The sequence below is a fragment of the Corylus avellana genome, chromosome 2 (genome assembly GCF_965113065.1).
Source record: "Corylus avellana chromosome 2, dhCorAvel1.hap1.2, whole genome shotgun sequence".
Lineage (NCBI taxonomy): Eukaryota > Viridiplantae > Streptophyta > Magnoliopsida > Fagales > Betulaceae > Corylus > Corylus avellana.
Genome location: NC_142491.1, coordinates 24,050,262 through 24,067,421, shown reverse-complemented (window position 1 = coordinate 24,067,421; position 17,160 = coordinate 24,050,262).

The window sequence follows — 17,160 nt, the reverse complement described above, 5'->3', positions numbered from 1 at the left end:
ACCATTATATATATATATATATATATATACCTTGGCCTACATAAAAAGTTCTATTCTAAAACGTCACTCTTTTGCATATCGGCTTTGGAGACTCTCTCTTTGATGCTGGAAACAATGCCTTCATCAATAGCCATACGGCAGATTTTTGGCCTTATGAGAAGAGCTAATTCAAACACCCCACTTGTCGTATTTTAATGGTCATCTAGTCTCCGATTTTATTGGGTTGTTCTATTACTCTTCGTTATTGGAAGTGCGTCTTTAACGAAGGTAGACACTATAGTCTAATCCTGGGAGGTTGCGTGTCAAAGGATCCGATCGCACCGAGTGATACACTCCGGGAGGCACGAATCAACCTTTAAGAGAATTTGTGATTCTATAGCATTGTGAGATCTTTCCATACTCTACTTTTCATCTCTTGTATTTTATTTATTTTATTGTTAATTTTCATATTGTAATTATTTTATATCAATGAGAATTTGTGCACCATCCAAAATTATTTCCAACAATCTTAAATGTTGATTATGATGGTTGCACAAATATTGTGATTAGTATCATAACAATAGTATTTAAACTTATAAGAAGGCAAATACTATAAGAGTTTGTGGTATGCAATTCGTATATGAGAAAGATGAAATCAAATATTTGAGTGGAAATATTTTGTATTCATTTATCAGAAAAAGAATTTAATTTCTTATGTAGTTGTTGAAAATGAAAATATTTTGATTGAAAGAGTTTTCAATTATTTGAACTCAATTTATTGATTGTCAAATAATCTTTTATTGTTGGGTTACTATTCTTACAATAAAAAGAGTTAAGCCTTTTTTATGGATTTGTAGAACTTAGCATTTTCTTTGTTATGTTGTGCTAAGCTTGGCTGGAAAACATCCATATAGATTAATAATAATAACAATGAATAGTTACTCATGGTGTGGTGGAGAAAAATACATAGGCATTGCTAAATGTGTGTAGAGAATACAACTTTGCTAAAGATTTTTGCAGGTAAGCACATTGTAAGAGGAAAAGATGTGGTACGCGTATTGAGTCGATCGGTTCTTACGATACCTAGTTGGTGTGTGGTGACGACAAGCATTTTACACACCTTGTGGTTGTCATAGTCTTAATCTTGTACTATGTGATATTGTTGATTCATGTCCTAAAGCTATATCTTTTTTTGGAATTGTACAACGTATATATACTTTGTTTTCATCATCTACAAAACGATGGAAAATATTACTAGATAATGTGCCAAGTTTAACTCTTAAGCCATTATCACAAACACATTGGGAAAGTCGGATTGAAAGTATAAAAGCAATAAAATTTCAAACTCCACAAATTGTTGATATTATTTCATGAAACTAAAATTTCGAATTTATTATTATTTTATGATTATTTTGAATTTCAAATAAATAACTGATCTCCTATTATCATGTTTTAATAGTCATTTATTTTAAATAAATAACTTTTTATCCTATTATCTTGTTTTGATCGGTTACCACCACTTCATCAATATCTCCTATTATTATGTTATATGAGATCATGTGTTTTCAAGTTTCAACTGTTTTTTCAACGTTAGATTTTAAAATATATGTAACCGTTATTTCAATTAAACAAAAAAAAACTGCTTCTGAGATAATATGGAATTATATAGATATATATTAATTCCCAGTAGTTTTATTATTTTACAGATAATTTTATTTTCTCTTTCTTCCTCTCACGATTATTAACCGCTGTTACAAAAAAATTTCTGTTCTGGATAGTGTTCAGAGTTTTGCAATCTGCACACTACATCAGGCAGTATTGTATCCTGAGGATAAGATTGCTTTGATTCCCTTTTGCAAGACTTCTAATAGAAGTGGGAGGCAATGTTTATCTAAAAGATAGAGTCACAATCGCCTTACTGTCCAGATTTCATTTATTTCTCATTCTGTTTGTATTTTACGTTTATTTTTCCCTGCAATTCCCACATCTAGATTTTCCAACTCAAATAAGAGAGGCTCTGCTACAATTAGCAAAAACAAGTGAAGATTCTAAAACAAAAAGTGAAGCTAATTGTTTAGCAACCTATGAGATTGAAAGTTTAGAATTCTTATTGAGTATGACTATTTGGTATGATATTTTATTTACTGCAAATACTGTTAGTAAAAATTTACAATCGAAAGACATGCATATTGATGTTGCTATAGATTAATTAGAAGGTCTTATTTCCTATTTTAAAACTTATAGAGAAACTAGATTTGCATCGGCTATGATTTCATCTAAAGAGATTGCAACCATAATGGAAATAGAACATGTTTTTTGTGAAAAACGTGTAATTCGTAGAAAGAAACAGTTTGATGAGAATGCTAATAACGAGACAACATAAACTGCTGAAGAATCTTTTAGAATTCATTACTTCTTATATATAGTAGATCAAGTTATTTCTTCAATTCAAAGTAGGTTTGAACAATTTTAAATATACGAAAATATTTTTGGTTTTTTATTTAATTTTAAGAAATTAAAATCACTAGATGATGGTAGTTTGCAAAATAAATGTCTTAATCTAGAATGTTTCCTAAAACATGATCTTGATGGTTTAGATTTATTTTCAGAACTAAAAGTTTTAAAAGAAATTTTACAAATAGAAGAAAATGCTCAAATTGATATATTAAATTATATAAAAAGATTTGACTATTTTCCAAATGAATGTATCGCTTATAGAATTTTATTGACAATATCTGTTACAGTTGCTTCTGCAACAAGAAGTTTTTCAAAATTAAAATTGATAAAATCTTACCTAAGATCAACAATGTCACAAGAGAGATTAAATGGATTAGCCATATTATCAATTGAAAAAAAAAGATATTAGAAAATCTTGAATATAAAAACTTAATTAGAAATTTTGCATCTCAAAAAGCGAGTAGAAGAATTTTTAAATAAATAAATAAAATATATATATATATATGTTACTTTAAAAAAAAAAAAAAAAAATTGACTTTAAAAAAAAAAATTGTTACTTAAATAAAAAAAAAATAAAAAAATAAAAAAAACAAATTTAGGCCCAATTTCAAAGTTTTGCCTAAGGCCCCAAAATACATTGAGCCGGCCATGTGTCTATTGAGCATACAAGTATTAAATTAATAATTGCGGATCCCATGACTAAAGGTTTACTGGTGTGCTGTCACAGGCACCCAAAAATAAAACCTATACTTCTAAGAACAAGGATGGGGGGCTTTAGTATAACGAAAACAATTTTAAGAAGAACAACTAAGGAACAATTCAAATTAAAATATTGAAATCAATCAAAGGAACAAACATTGGTCTAAGTCAACATCCACCATCGGAATGTTACAACTGATCATCGATGCGAATATATATCAATTCATACTTTGAATATTCACCGTTGGAACTATTTTCCTATCTCTCCTTAGTCGCAATTAATTAGAAAACAAACGATCTAATTAACCTTAACTACTAAACAACCCAAGACAAGCGCTAAGGGTTTAATCTAGTAGCAGCCTTAAGAATTAGAGAGATCGATGAAACTAAACAACACAAGCACAAGCGGTTGCATTTAATTTCGTCAAACGTTCTTCCTAAGATCTAATAATTTCTGACGCAGCAAATCATTAAATCTTAGTTGCTTCACAAATTGGAGGGATCAAACAATTACGGATTTGATATCTAACCTAGCAGTAGATTGCAACGAATAATAAACTAGTAGGCCTCCTAGTAATTAAACAAGACAATTATGAAAATAGGCACAGAAGAACATCCAATACTCAAAGCATAAATTGAATAATAAAAACAAATTAGATCTCACAGTTTTATTGATTCCGAGGCTTCCGTTTCCTTCGACCAATTATGAAAGTTTAGTCGCGCAAGGCCATGATTGAAACTCAAAGGAGAAGTTAGAGAAGAGGGGAGAAGATGCTTCTCTAGTCTGATGATTCCCCCCTCTTTATACACTTTTATGTCCCATATTAGAAGCCTACAAAATCTCCTAAAAAAATATTCTAAATATTATCCTAAAATAACAATGTCCAAATCTGACTAATTAAGGAAAATATTAAAAATAAAATAAAGTACTAATATAACTAGGAAGGTGGTATTTGCAGCTGGAATTTTCGTGCACCAGATCAAAACTTCCGCAAATAAACCGCGTCAGATCCGCGTATTAGATTTGTATGCTAAGGAACATTCCAGAACGTCAACAGTGTAGATGCAGCAACTTCAAACCCAATTTCTACCTTTATGCTTTCAGTATCTCTCAAAAATCAAAACATGAAAGTTGTAGAGATTTTTCTTGGTGTTCCATATCATCTTGAATCATCTCAATCGGAGCTCAGAGGAGAGAGTTATGCCCAGATTACAAAGCAAAGTCGAAACTGTCCAAAACCGCCCAATTAGCTTTGTTTTGCATTTAATGCCTCCTTTTGCATCCTAAATCAAAATAAAAGAATAATGAGTACATTTAGGCACCAAATAAGTATAAAAGATTAAACATTTAAGGAGAAAAATTCAACATTTTGCATTCTCATCATTTACCGGTAAAGAAAGTATAAAGTTATGTGGAATATATGAGATTCATTAATTCATTTGTGCTTAGTTTCCCTTTAATTGGTCTATAGACATAAATGTAATGTTATAAAGATTTTGTGCGCATATATATTATTCTTATCAGTGGGGATAAAATTAAAGTTGGACCTAAATGACTTATAAGAAGTTCATTCATAAAGTACATTATCCATAAAGTATTCATTTAGGGGGGTATTATACATTGTGATACATGGAAGGGACGGCTTATCATATAAAAGCTTTACCGCCATGATTCGTGTGTAGTATTCCTTGAGTGAGAGGGAGGATTCCATGAATGGTTGGAATAAATAAAGTAATTGCTATATCATAGAACCGAACACCATAAGGAATTTATGTGTCATAAGGGCCAAGCGGGAGAATGTAAGAAATTTTATTTAAGGTATGTCCCTTATGTCACATATAGGGGAAACTTCACTTACCCCCACAAACTTTCGCGGTTTTGGCAGACACCCCTCCATTGTTCAAAATCTCTCACTTTGGTGTATCTAATTTTGATTTCCTTTCACTTACCCCCTTCCGTTAGGATTTTCTTTAAAATTCTAACAGACCTCTCCTCACTTGCCGTGCATGTGTTTTTTTATTTATGAAACACCGGTTATACCCCTCTCTTTTTTGCTGAAACACTCGTCTTCCTCTCTCCCTCTCTTCACCTGCACACCACAAAAGTGACTAAATAAAAATATGGTTCAAAAAAACCATCAAGAATTGAAGTTTGATTATTTCTAAGGTTGGTGGCCACCTTAGAGGCAAGGGAATAAAGCTGAAATTAGGGTGGGTTGAAGCGCGAAATTTGACAAGAATTAGTTTAGGACGATCTAATGGGTTATGAAAATTATGTTTTAACTCAACTTCAACAAAACAGAGCTCCAAGTCTTTGTAGAAGGACAAAGACCCTCAAAGCTCAGTTACAATATATTATATAGCCTTCAAAAAAGTATTAGTGCCCAAGCCTCTTGTAAACAGAGAGACTCTCGAAAACCCATTTACATGGGTTCCATAGCTAACACAGCAAAAGCACAGCTTTTCCCCTCCGTTAACTCCACCAATCTTTTTCTCAACCAAAACACATTGTACACCAAACCCTGAAGGTCCTCCATACTCTTCCACAGATTGTTGTATTCAGCCCATAAATCCTTTGCCGTCAAAGAATGGATTTCTTCGTCTGTTTCTTCAAATGCTCGATCCCACCAAGCCATCAAATTCTTCCTCGCCACTTCAGAGTAGCTTCGAAGCTGAAAAAAAATGAGGACACTGAGGGATGCCTTTCAGAATTCGCGAAATGCTTATCAGTGGTAAATCTGGACATGAAGCCGGTACATAATTTTCTTCCATTAGCGAAACCATCTCGTTCTCTTTATGGGTTGGTTGCTGAATGGGTTCAGGGGTAAAACGGGGTTTTCCTTAAATTTTCCCACATGTACGGCACATGCGAAGGGTTCTGTTAGGATTTCACAGAAAATTCTAACGGAGGGGGGAAAGTGAAAGAAAATCAAAATTAGATACATCAAAGTGAGAGATTTTGAACAATGGGGGGTGTCTGCAAAAAGCGCGAAATTTTGTGGGGGGTAAGTGACGTTTCCCTCACATATATTATTGTGATTATAAAATATATGTAATTACGGTGTTCAGTGATTTATTTCAATTAAAGCTTATTCTATGAAATCAAATATTTTGAATTAAATTGTTGATTTAATTCTTGTGGAAACAAATATTTGAATTTATTACTGATTTTATTTTATGGAATCAATAAGTTATATTGATTATTTATTTGATTTTTATTTCTTGATGGGAGGAATAATTAAGGTAACAGCTCTAATTGAGGGTCCATGACCTACCTATAAATAAGGCCTGTGTATTCCATTAATTGGCACTCACTGGTAGGCATAGGTTAGAAGAACCTCTCAATAATTTTTAGATTTCCAGATTTTACTGCTGTGAAGCTGTTCTTCAATTGGCTTGAACAAAAGCATGGCTAGAGGTATTTATATAATTATTCATTCCGCTGCTAATTTTATTGTCAATTAGCATTTAATTATATATTGAATTCTTACATATGCATGACGGTGACGCCAATCCTTCTTGGACTTGGGGCTTTGCTTGAGAGATCTCTGCCAAATGTGTATAAATGCAGCACTGTAGATACATTCCGCCTTGGCTCTCTCATCTTCTCGCATGCATGGGGTGAGTTTTCTCTTCTTTTATTACATTAGGCTTTGTTTGGTTGCTGAGAAAACTGAGGAAATAATTAAAAGGAACTCTGAAACTTCAAATTTTGGCTGTTTGCTTGCTGAGAAAATATATGAAAAGGAGAAAATGGAAATAGAAATGTAGTAAACATTTTTTAGAAGCGTTTTTTTTTGAAGTGTTCGAGATTGTTCCTAAAACTGAACCAATGATTCTTTTTTTTTTTTTTAATAATATTATTTTAATATGACGTGGCACCCATGTGGCGCCTTCAAACCACAGAAATTACGCCACGTGTTAAGCAAAAATAATGAGGTTTTTTGCTTACCATATGTACCATTTATGACACTTTTTAAAACTCAAGTGGCTATTTGATTTTGATATAAATCACAGGTACTAAAAATGTATTTAACCCTATATATATATTAAATGGTGTTGTTTTTGTGTTTAAATATATATACAAATATATAAACATTTAGAAAACATGTCGTATGTAGTAGGGTATTATCGTATTACTATAGAAACGACGTCATTTTCGTTTTTTTTTTTTTTTTTTTTTATCAAAAAAAAAATTAACTTTTTCTTTTACAAAACGGTTAGCGATTATTAAGGTTATCAACCACTAACCGCTGGTTAACCATCTAGGCTGTTCGTGAATTTTACTAACCGCCTAGGCGGTTATGGTTAGCGGTTTTAGCCAATAACCATTAACTGTAACTACTTTATTACTCCTAATAAAAATGAGTAATGGTAGGAACCATCATTTTATCATCTTTTTATCTTCATAAAGTTGATGTGTTTTTTAAAATCACAATTAAATTTTAGATAAATCATACTTGAATTTTGATCCAATGGTTATTTTAAATGCCACATCAACTTTAGGAGAATAAAAAGATGGTTCATAGCATTATTCAATAAAAATCCTTCTCCATCACATCTTTCACTCATCTCCATTTAATGAATAGGTCAATCCACCATTGAATTTATATGGAACCTACATGAGTCTACAAATCTAATGTATCTACCATTAGATTTGTCAAAAGAGACTGTTGAAAGATAATTGAGAGAATGGTATGTAAAATACCTCCAAAATACGCCACACATGCATTTAAAAAATGTGTTTTTCACAACTATAGGGGCACATGAAAATTTTATAGATTGGAATTGAGAAAATTCTTCCATCCCAATTTGGATGATTAATTTTATAAATCAATATATTGTGTATTTTGTTCTAAAAAACGTTAATAATTATTTTTAAATTAAATAAATGATATTGCTAATTTTCATGTACAGTATTACTATCTTTACAATATTGCTAATTTTTCATAATATGCTATTTTGAAGAGAAATGAGGTAGGTGAAACCAATAACCAAAACTGATATTCAAACAAATCTGGAACTTTTAGATGTTGTTGACCGTTGACAATTGGATGATGATCCATATCAGCATGACTAATCTTCTCCTTATGATATGATTCTTAATTAATATAAGTGGACACCAATGTCATTATACATGCATTAAATTGAGGATTATCTATTTGTTGTAATTGAAATTACCAAAATGATCCTAATTAACTTGATTTTTTTTTTTTTTTAACAAGTTATCTATTCATTGATATAATAATTAAAAGGGTTAAATACCTAATATCCCCTGGAGTTTAAGAACTTTATTTTTACCCTCCTGGGGTTTCATTTTTATCACAGGACCCTCTTGGAGTTTTGATAAAAGACCAACTTAGTCCATCTATTAGTTAACCGTTAAAACTGACACGTGGACCAATCAGATGTTGACACGTGGTATCTATTTAATTTTTTTTTAATTAAAAAAAAGTATTTAAAAAAAAAAAAAGTAAAGGAAAAAAATTGGGGGTGGTTTTGTGCCTAGAGCCACCCCCTTTGGCCATGCCACCCCCAATTTTTTTCCTTTTCTTTTCTTTTCTTTTTTTTTTTTTTATTTTTTTGTTTTTTCCGTTTTTAAATACTTTTTTTAAAAAAAATTTTTCCTTTTTTTTTTTTTTTAAATACATTTTTTTTAATTAAAAATTTTTTTTAATAGGTGCCACGTGTCAACATCTGATTGGTTCACGTGTCAATTTTAACGGTCAACTAACGGATGTACTAAGTTGGTCTTTTATCAAAACCCCAGGGGTCCTGTGATAAAAATGAAACCCTAGGGGAATAAAAATAAAGTTCATAAACCCTAGGGGGTATTAGGTATTTAACCCTAATTAAAATTGGCAAAAATGCTCCATACAATGCCAAAGATACAATTTGCAATCTTCACAACCCGAACACTATTTATGACACACACAAAGCTTCTTGGTCTATTACAAAACAATATCTATAAAATGCCACCGTCCCAATTAGTTTTTAGATTTACAGCAAATTCTAGCGAATCAAATCTATATCTACTACCAGGTCATTGATTTTTTGGTTTTTCGATCTTCGCTACTAGTGTTTTACCAAATGCAATCTCCTTCGCTAGCTCTACTATGGTGACAATTCTTCTATATGCATGCTTGGTAACTCCTCCGTCATCAGTTTATGGTTTGCTCCCATAAAGGAACCAAAAGAAAACAAAAGTCCGACTGAAAACCAATTCCGTCATTCTAAAGGATTCGTGAAAACAAAACTTAAGAAAACGACTAAAACGCCACCCAATAGATCGCTGCTGATAGGAAATCTAGGGAGAAAACAAATTTATTCAAAAAAAACAAAAATACAATATTAACAGAAGAACAATTCAGCGGCTCATGAAATGGCCCAGCACGCTTTAAAGATCTCAACTGACCAAGTGTGGCTTGAAGAACCCCCCAGTGTATTCTTGACATTGTTATTTTAGAGCAATTAGCTCTATCTATGTAGGGCTTTGTCCCGCATTTCTCAGTTTTTTCTGAATAAAGATTGCTTTCTCTCAAAAAAAAAAAAAAAAAAAAAAAAACAGAAGAACAACAAAAACCCCCAAACAGGCAGCCAACACACCCTAAGACATTCTACATGCCACCACCAGCCACCCACGCGTTGCCGCCATCAGATGTTTGCAGAAAGGACTACCAGATTTCGGATCGAAGGCTCCCGATCTACACAACCCCTTCAAAATCAGCCTAAACTCATGCATATATGCACCCTCACGCACTGCTGTAGTAGGTGGAATCCCTTTTCAAACGCTGCTGTCGGACACCCCACGCTGCTGCCAAGCAACGGTGGAAGTGGGAAAGGTGGGGGGGTGGGGGGGTGAGGGGGGAGTTACGACTAACTCTCCCCACTCTGCTATGCTCTGTTTCTCGGCTAGGATTAACTTGATTCTTATTACCTAACATATCTCAAGGTTTTATGTACAGAAATCTCAAAAGTTTGAACATTTGATCAATTAATAGTATTTGGAGGAAAGAAAAATAAAAAATAGTATTTTGGTTGGTGATTAATTTGAAAATGATGATTGCATGTTGGTTGTGCTGTAATTTGTTTGATTATAAGAACTTGAAATTTTCACACCGTAGCTTAAGCACATGTTGAAAAGGCCCTAATATAACTAGAGAATTAACACATGTTAAATTGATAATTGTCTCAAAATTTTAAATTAATAGAAAAAATAAATAAATTTAATGATTTAAATAATACTTTAATATCTCTGCTCGTTTGATCATCTCATTTTTAGAAACACTTTTTCGATTTTCGTTAATAAAATTAAGATGTATTGAGGCTTTATTTGTCGAGGTGATTTCTTAAAAAAGATTTCTCCCAAGAGCCCCCAAGAAAATTAGGTGCTCTCTCTCTCTCTCTCTCTATCTGTATATGTATAATTATTTGTTAGCATCTTGATTTTCTTTTTTCTTTTTTTTTGGGCAAATCTTTTTTGGCTCTTTGAAATCGCAGCTTCTGGAAGGGTCTAATAAGCATGCATTGCCTGGCTCTCTCCCTTCTCTCTATGTGCCTTAATTTCTTGTCATGTTCAATTTGTTCCTTTGCTTTGTTTGGTTACAGAGAAAAGGTGGAAACTTTTTTCGTTCTTCAAGCGAGCAAAAAGTGAAATGTTCCTTTGAGTTCAACTGAGTGGGTATATTTGCGGAAGTTTTGGTTTCTATGGCTCTCAGTGATTTGAAATTTGTAATTTAATGCAGAGAAATCGTGCATTATACATATAAACCCGGTAGGGTTGGCGTTGTCTTGAAGAACTTATAGTATAATATCTGTGCCCCGATTATTGTTGCTTTCGGTCATGTACTAGTAACTTGACTGAGTTTGATCTTGGATGGCCCTCGCTATTAGTAAAGCCGTAATGGTCACTCATCCTTTCATGGTATGCCTATCACAAATAACAATTGAATCCAAAGCCAAACAATAGAAGTAATTCTCTTTGATCCCAGGGTCAGGCCCATATAAACATCTTCCCGCCATCTTTTCATGGCGATCCACACAAATATGTTCAATCATAATTCGTATAATAAGCAAATATCCGTTCGAAACATTTATAAACATGTTATGAAAATCGATAGGTTTGAAAAGTAAAAAATGTACAGTTCAATGACATATCACATGTTAGAATAAAAACAATTTCATAAGCATTTACTTACCTCGAGCAATCCTCCTCACTCCTAAATATCTTAATCACCAAGTCAGTGCAAATCACACTTTAATATTAGATACCACATGCTAGGAATACTAATCTACACACGTAAAACCCTAGTAATACGGTTGAAACCTTAATCCGTTATTAAAACTCTAATTATTTATTTCCCGGTATCGTCGAACATTCATTCCTTAAGGGTCGAACATTCATCCTTTGAAGTTGGAACGTTCTTTCTCCTGGATTAAGAACTAAAAACCTAAAAATCAACCACAAGTTCTATTTTTATGCAATAATCTTAATTCCTACACATCACATAGGTCCTAAAATATTAAAACACACCATTCATGTATAGATGAGAACCACTAAGATTATTCTCATATGTTGATTAAACTCTTGAAGGTTATAATATGCGTTTAATAAACCCAACATTAAAATATTAAGCATGGGTAGTGGAAACATTATATTATATATTAGAACTCATCATCTACAAGGAGTTTTTTTTTTTTTTTTTTGACATGTCCACACAAGAGGGGGAGGGGGGATTCGAATTAGTGACCTCCGCTTCATGCGGCGTAGTTCCTAACCGATTGAGTTACCTCTTGGGGACCCCTACATGGAGATTTAAAGTGGCTCACATGTCACATATATTATATATTATATTATATTAAGGGAGTTTTTATTAAACTAAAACTTTTCGGTAATTAAATATATAGATAACTACTTAAGGTGAAAGGTTATTTAATTTCACCAAATGTTGTATCCCTTGACGGAAGGAAGCAACGTTAGATAAATTGGATAAGAGTCTTAGTCTATCTATAAATAAGCATGTGATATCCATCAATCACAAGATGAACGTGAGAAACATATAGGCCAAAAACTCTTATTTGTCACTCTCCAAGATATTGTGAGAGTTATAAGATTGGTTCTAGGATTGTAAATTCATCAAACATTCAAGTCTGAATTTCTCGATTATTCAATTCAAGTACTTAAGCAACAATAGCCAAATGATAGTGTTTTTATTTGATGTTTATATGATAATCTTCCCCCAAATTCTTACATTATAAGAACTCAACCACTATTAAATCTAGGATACATCGTTCAATGTAAAATACTTGTGTTTTCATGCAAGATTCGTTTATTATAAAATCAACCTACTTAACAAATCACATATTTCTCCTAACAAACAACCAAAACATGTTTAAGTATGATTCAAAACAGTGGAATATGCATAAAACTAAGAGGTTAATGATCGGTTACTGATGTAGGGTGAGCGTAGTGGGTTCGCAATAGCAAACAACAATAGAATTACAACTCTTCTTAAACCAAGATTCTATCAAGAAATCAAGGTAAAAGTGATAGAAAATCACTCATAGAGTGTTTCATATTGATAGATTAATCAAAATATATAAAATCTGCCTCTTACATATTAAGTATGCTGGATTTATAACAATAAGCAAACTTGGAGCAAAAGTAAGCCTAAGACTATTATGGAAATTTCTAGAATAATAAAAGGGAAAATTACAATTAAATAAAATCCTAATTTAAATAATATAAATAATAAAATAAAATATATTTGATTGCTAGATTATCTGACTTGCTGGAATAAAATCTTCATTAATGTCCACAATAGAGCAATCAAATATTTCCTTATTTGATTATTGCCTTTATTTCCGTCCATCTTTTCAATTTTACCTTTGCACCCTATTTTGACCTAATAAACATCAGAATTAGCCAAACCTTATGAAAAATGACTTTGTAAATCTTTGAATTATCTTTCCAAGGCCACCATGTTTGCTCAAATCCGATATCCGAAACTCCAGATATAACCTTTTTAGTAAAACTTATCAAGTGTGAATTTTACCAAAATGGGTAAAATTGGCTTGCGTCCGTTACCTTTGGGAGGAGTCCTCCATGCTTTGGAATGACTAACGCTCAAGAGTGGCCTTCTTTCTCTTTCACTCTCTCACTCTTAAGTCTAAGGTTTTTGAACTAAGGGCAAAATGGGTCTGAGACTCCATCCTTGCTTTAAATAGGACAACCCTTGCATCGCATCTAGGGTTTTCAAAAAGTGTCATTTAAAAAAAAAAAAAATTGTCTGGACAAATTGAACATTTGTTGAAAGCTTCAATCGTTCAAGGATGATCGGTCAAATCCAACATCAATCGTTCGAGGGTCGCAGGTGTTTAAAATAAAATAAATAAATAAGGAGAGGTTCTTTTATTACTAGAAATACCTTTTATTTATTGAAACTTGCGAGGGGTTAGATAAAAGGTTATTGTCATTGTTTCATGTTATTTTTATTAAAATATAGATATTGATTATGAGGGGCATTACACATTTGAACTGGTAAATACTCAGTTCGAATTGAGACCACAAAAAATGAATTTTTTCAACAGAAATTTGTAAAAACATTTCGTCTATTTAAAATCCAAATTATATCAAAAATATTTGGGCACCAAATTAATCAACACTAAAAACCTAACACCATTAATTAAGTTGTTGAAATTTGGATGAACCCAAGGGTTATTCATTTTCAATTTTGGGAGTTTAGTTTTGTGCATGTAGTTGTGATTTTAGTGTTTGTTACTTAGGGGTGGTGCGACCACCCCCAAATGCTCCTAGGGTGGTTGCACTGCCTCAATTTCTGGAGTGGGTGGCCAACCACCCCAGGTTTCATTATTAGCATTTTAATGGTGAAAATAACTCAATGCATTGGAAGTCAATATCACACGCCCTCATGTTCAACATGATTGGCTTTTAGCACAAGCGAAATTCCGAAGAGGTTTTAAAGAACTGCCCCAAGCCAACTTGCTTCATCCTTCCGATTATAATATTAATTAAATAATTAAATTCATTATTTTTTATTAGGTTAAACTTCTTCCCTCGTTTTCTAGTTCTATTTATATTCTTATTATTCTTCCTTTTTTTTTTTCTTTTTTTTTTTTGGATTGAAGTGAAACTCGTTTATATCAAAAGATTGCAAAAACCCTTACTCGTTTTATAATGTAAGGAGAAATTCCTCAAAAAAAAAAAAAAAAAAGGTAAAAGGTAAAACTAGAATTTGATGATATTTATTATTCAGTTCATTCATCTAATTAGATAATAGGAATATTTTGGGAGTAAGTACAATATATTAAAAATTCATGATGAATGAAGATACTCAATTTCTTTTTTTCCTTTTATTTATAAGAATGACAATACATACGGCCTGCAATCATGAATTTAGTAGAATTTCATTTCATTTTGTTTTATTCATTTATTTTCCCTATATTTATATGGATATATGATAATACATATGGCCTGCAATTAATTTAATGGAGTTTCATTTTGTTTTGCAGAGCCATTAATAATGGTGAACATTTCTTGTTTTGCTGGGTGGCAAAAACACAAATTCATTTTGCACTCGCATTTTCTTGTGTCACCACAATCCTTAACAATCTTGCAGGGATAATTCACGTTCCTTGCTTCCACTTTTGACTGCAAACCTGGCAACATCATTTATATAAGTTAAAATAATATATAAAGTTTTATTTCAACACAATCTCCTTTACAATTCGTTGATACGTGTTGGTATGTGATTGGAACGACATCAGTCACCAAAAAATTGTAACACCTTGTAATCATATGTTGACACGTGTCTACAACGATATAGATCTAGCAGTTTTCATCTGTAAAACCATAAAAACTTTGAATTCAAATTTGATTGATGAGGTTTTATTCGTTTTAATTAGATTAATCTCCATTGATAAAACAATAACTTTTCAATTAATGCTTCTATTAGTGGGCACAAATGATTTAACTACATTTTTACTTGATTCTGATTTAACACAAATTATTTTGACTACTTTTTTCGTTTTGTTATATAAATCCTATTGAATATAACTATTGAATATTTTCATAAATATTCATAAATATATGTTAAAATGAGGGAAGCAATATCGAAGATTGTTGACCATCACACACACACACATATATGAATAGGGTTAATATATATATATATATATATATATATATATATATATATATATATATATATAGTGTGTGTGTGTGTGTGTGTATATGTGTGTGTGTGTGTGTGTGTGAAAGGAATTGTAACACTTCTTGAATAGAGTTAATGGATTCTTACAGAAGCATATAACCAAGAGTGCAATTAAGAAAGTCAGCTTCAAGGAAGATTTCTCCATCTCTGATATTTTTTGTGCAGTCGTTTATGAAGATTTTGATGATTTTGATGTTTACTTTTGAACTTGCTCCTTGGGCTCTTTTTAATCATAACTATGTGTATATATAGGTGAAATCAATGAGCAAAAATGGCTGTAAATCTGATTTAGCCAAAAGTGGAATTTTTTTTGGATTTAGTTTACATTTGATAATTAACATAGGTTGCATTAATTGTACATTTGGAAACTATATTCCATGTATCTAAGTTTAATACAGAGTTTTCCTACAAATTGGTCCATGTGTCTTTTCTTGAGCATGCAGCACGTACTTTTTTAATAGCATTAATAGAGTTTGATGAAATTCTATTAAAGAAAGCATGTGTTCTTTACTTCTTTACATGCTATTAAAAAATGTACATGTGCTTTCCGCACGCTTAGGTAGGGACATATGAAATTTTTATAAATTAAGATGGAAATATTTCCTCCAACCCAATTTATATGATTACTTTTACATATCAAGATATTGTGTATTTTGTTCTCAAAAAGTTAATAATTATTTTTAAATTAAAAAAATGATATTCTAAAATGCATTTACCATCTTTACAATATTGCTAATTTTTCATACAACGGTATTTTGAAGAGAATTGATCATGATCCCCTACAATTTTAAGAAAATTATATATTCTCAAATTACGAAAATCAAACCTTTTTAGCCATTGAAACAATTGGAAAATGGTACTTATTAAAAGGTGGCATGTTACGGTTGAAAATTAAGTATATTTTCATTAAGATCTTGCTCAATATGTTGTAAACAAAACTTTGAGCCAAAAGCTGTGTTTTGATTTTCTGAAAAAAGAAGCGTATTATAAAAGTGAAAAATAACACTTTTGAAAAGAAAATTCTTTCTAGTTGCCTTGATAACATGCTACCTTTTTAATATGTGATATTTTCCAAGCGTTTTGATTCCTAGAAATAGCATAAATTCTATAATTTAAGAATCAACAATTTCTTAGGAGATCCTAATCCTAGAGAAATGAGGTAGGTGAAATCAATTACCAAAAATGATATTCAAACAAATTTGGAAATTTTGGATGTTGTTGACCGTTGACAATTGGATGATGATCCATATCAGCATGACTAATCTTCTCCCTTATGATATGATTCTTAATTAATATAAGTTGGCTCGAACGTCATTATACATGCATTATTTGTTATAATTGGAATTACAAAATGATAACAATTAACTTGATTCTTAGTACCTGACATAACTCAATGTTTTATGTACCAAAATCTCAAAAGTTTAAACATGTGATCAAATAGTATTTGGGGGGTAATTCATAGTTGTCTAAAAAATTTAATTAATTGAAAAATAAATTTAATCATTTAACTAATAGTTTAACACTTCAAGGGGTCACGAATCATCAGAGCTATCAAGATTCAAGCCTTTCCAAGTCTTGCAAGCAAACCTCTTCTACAATACTTTTTCGCAAGTTTTACTTCTACATCACGCAATCTTAAATTAAGCTATTCTTGTCGCTAATTTGAGATCAAAAACTTGTAGTAACATTTAGCATGACTTTACTAAGAGAAATGCTAGGCTTAGAAGTGTTAAATATATTGGAGATATATATTGAAGAAGGGAGAGAAGAGAGAGAGAGCGGAAGCATATAA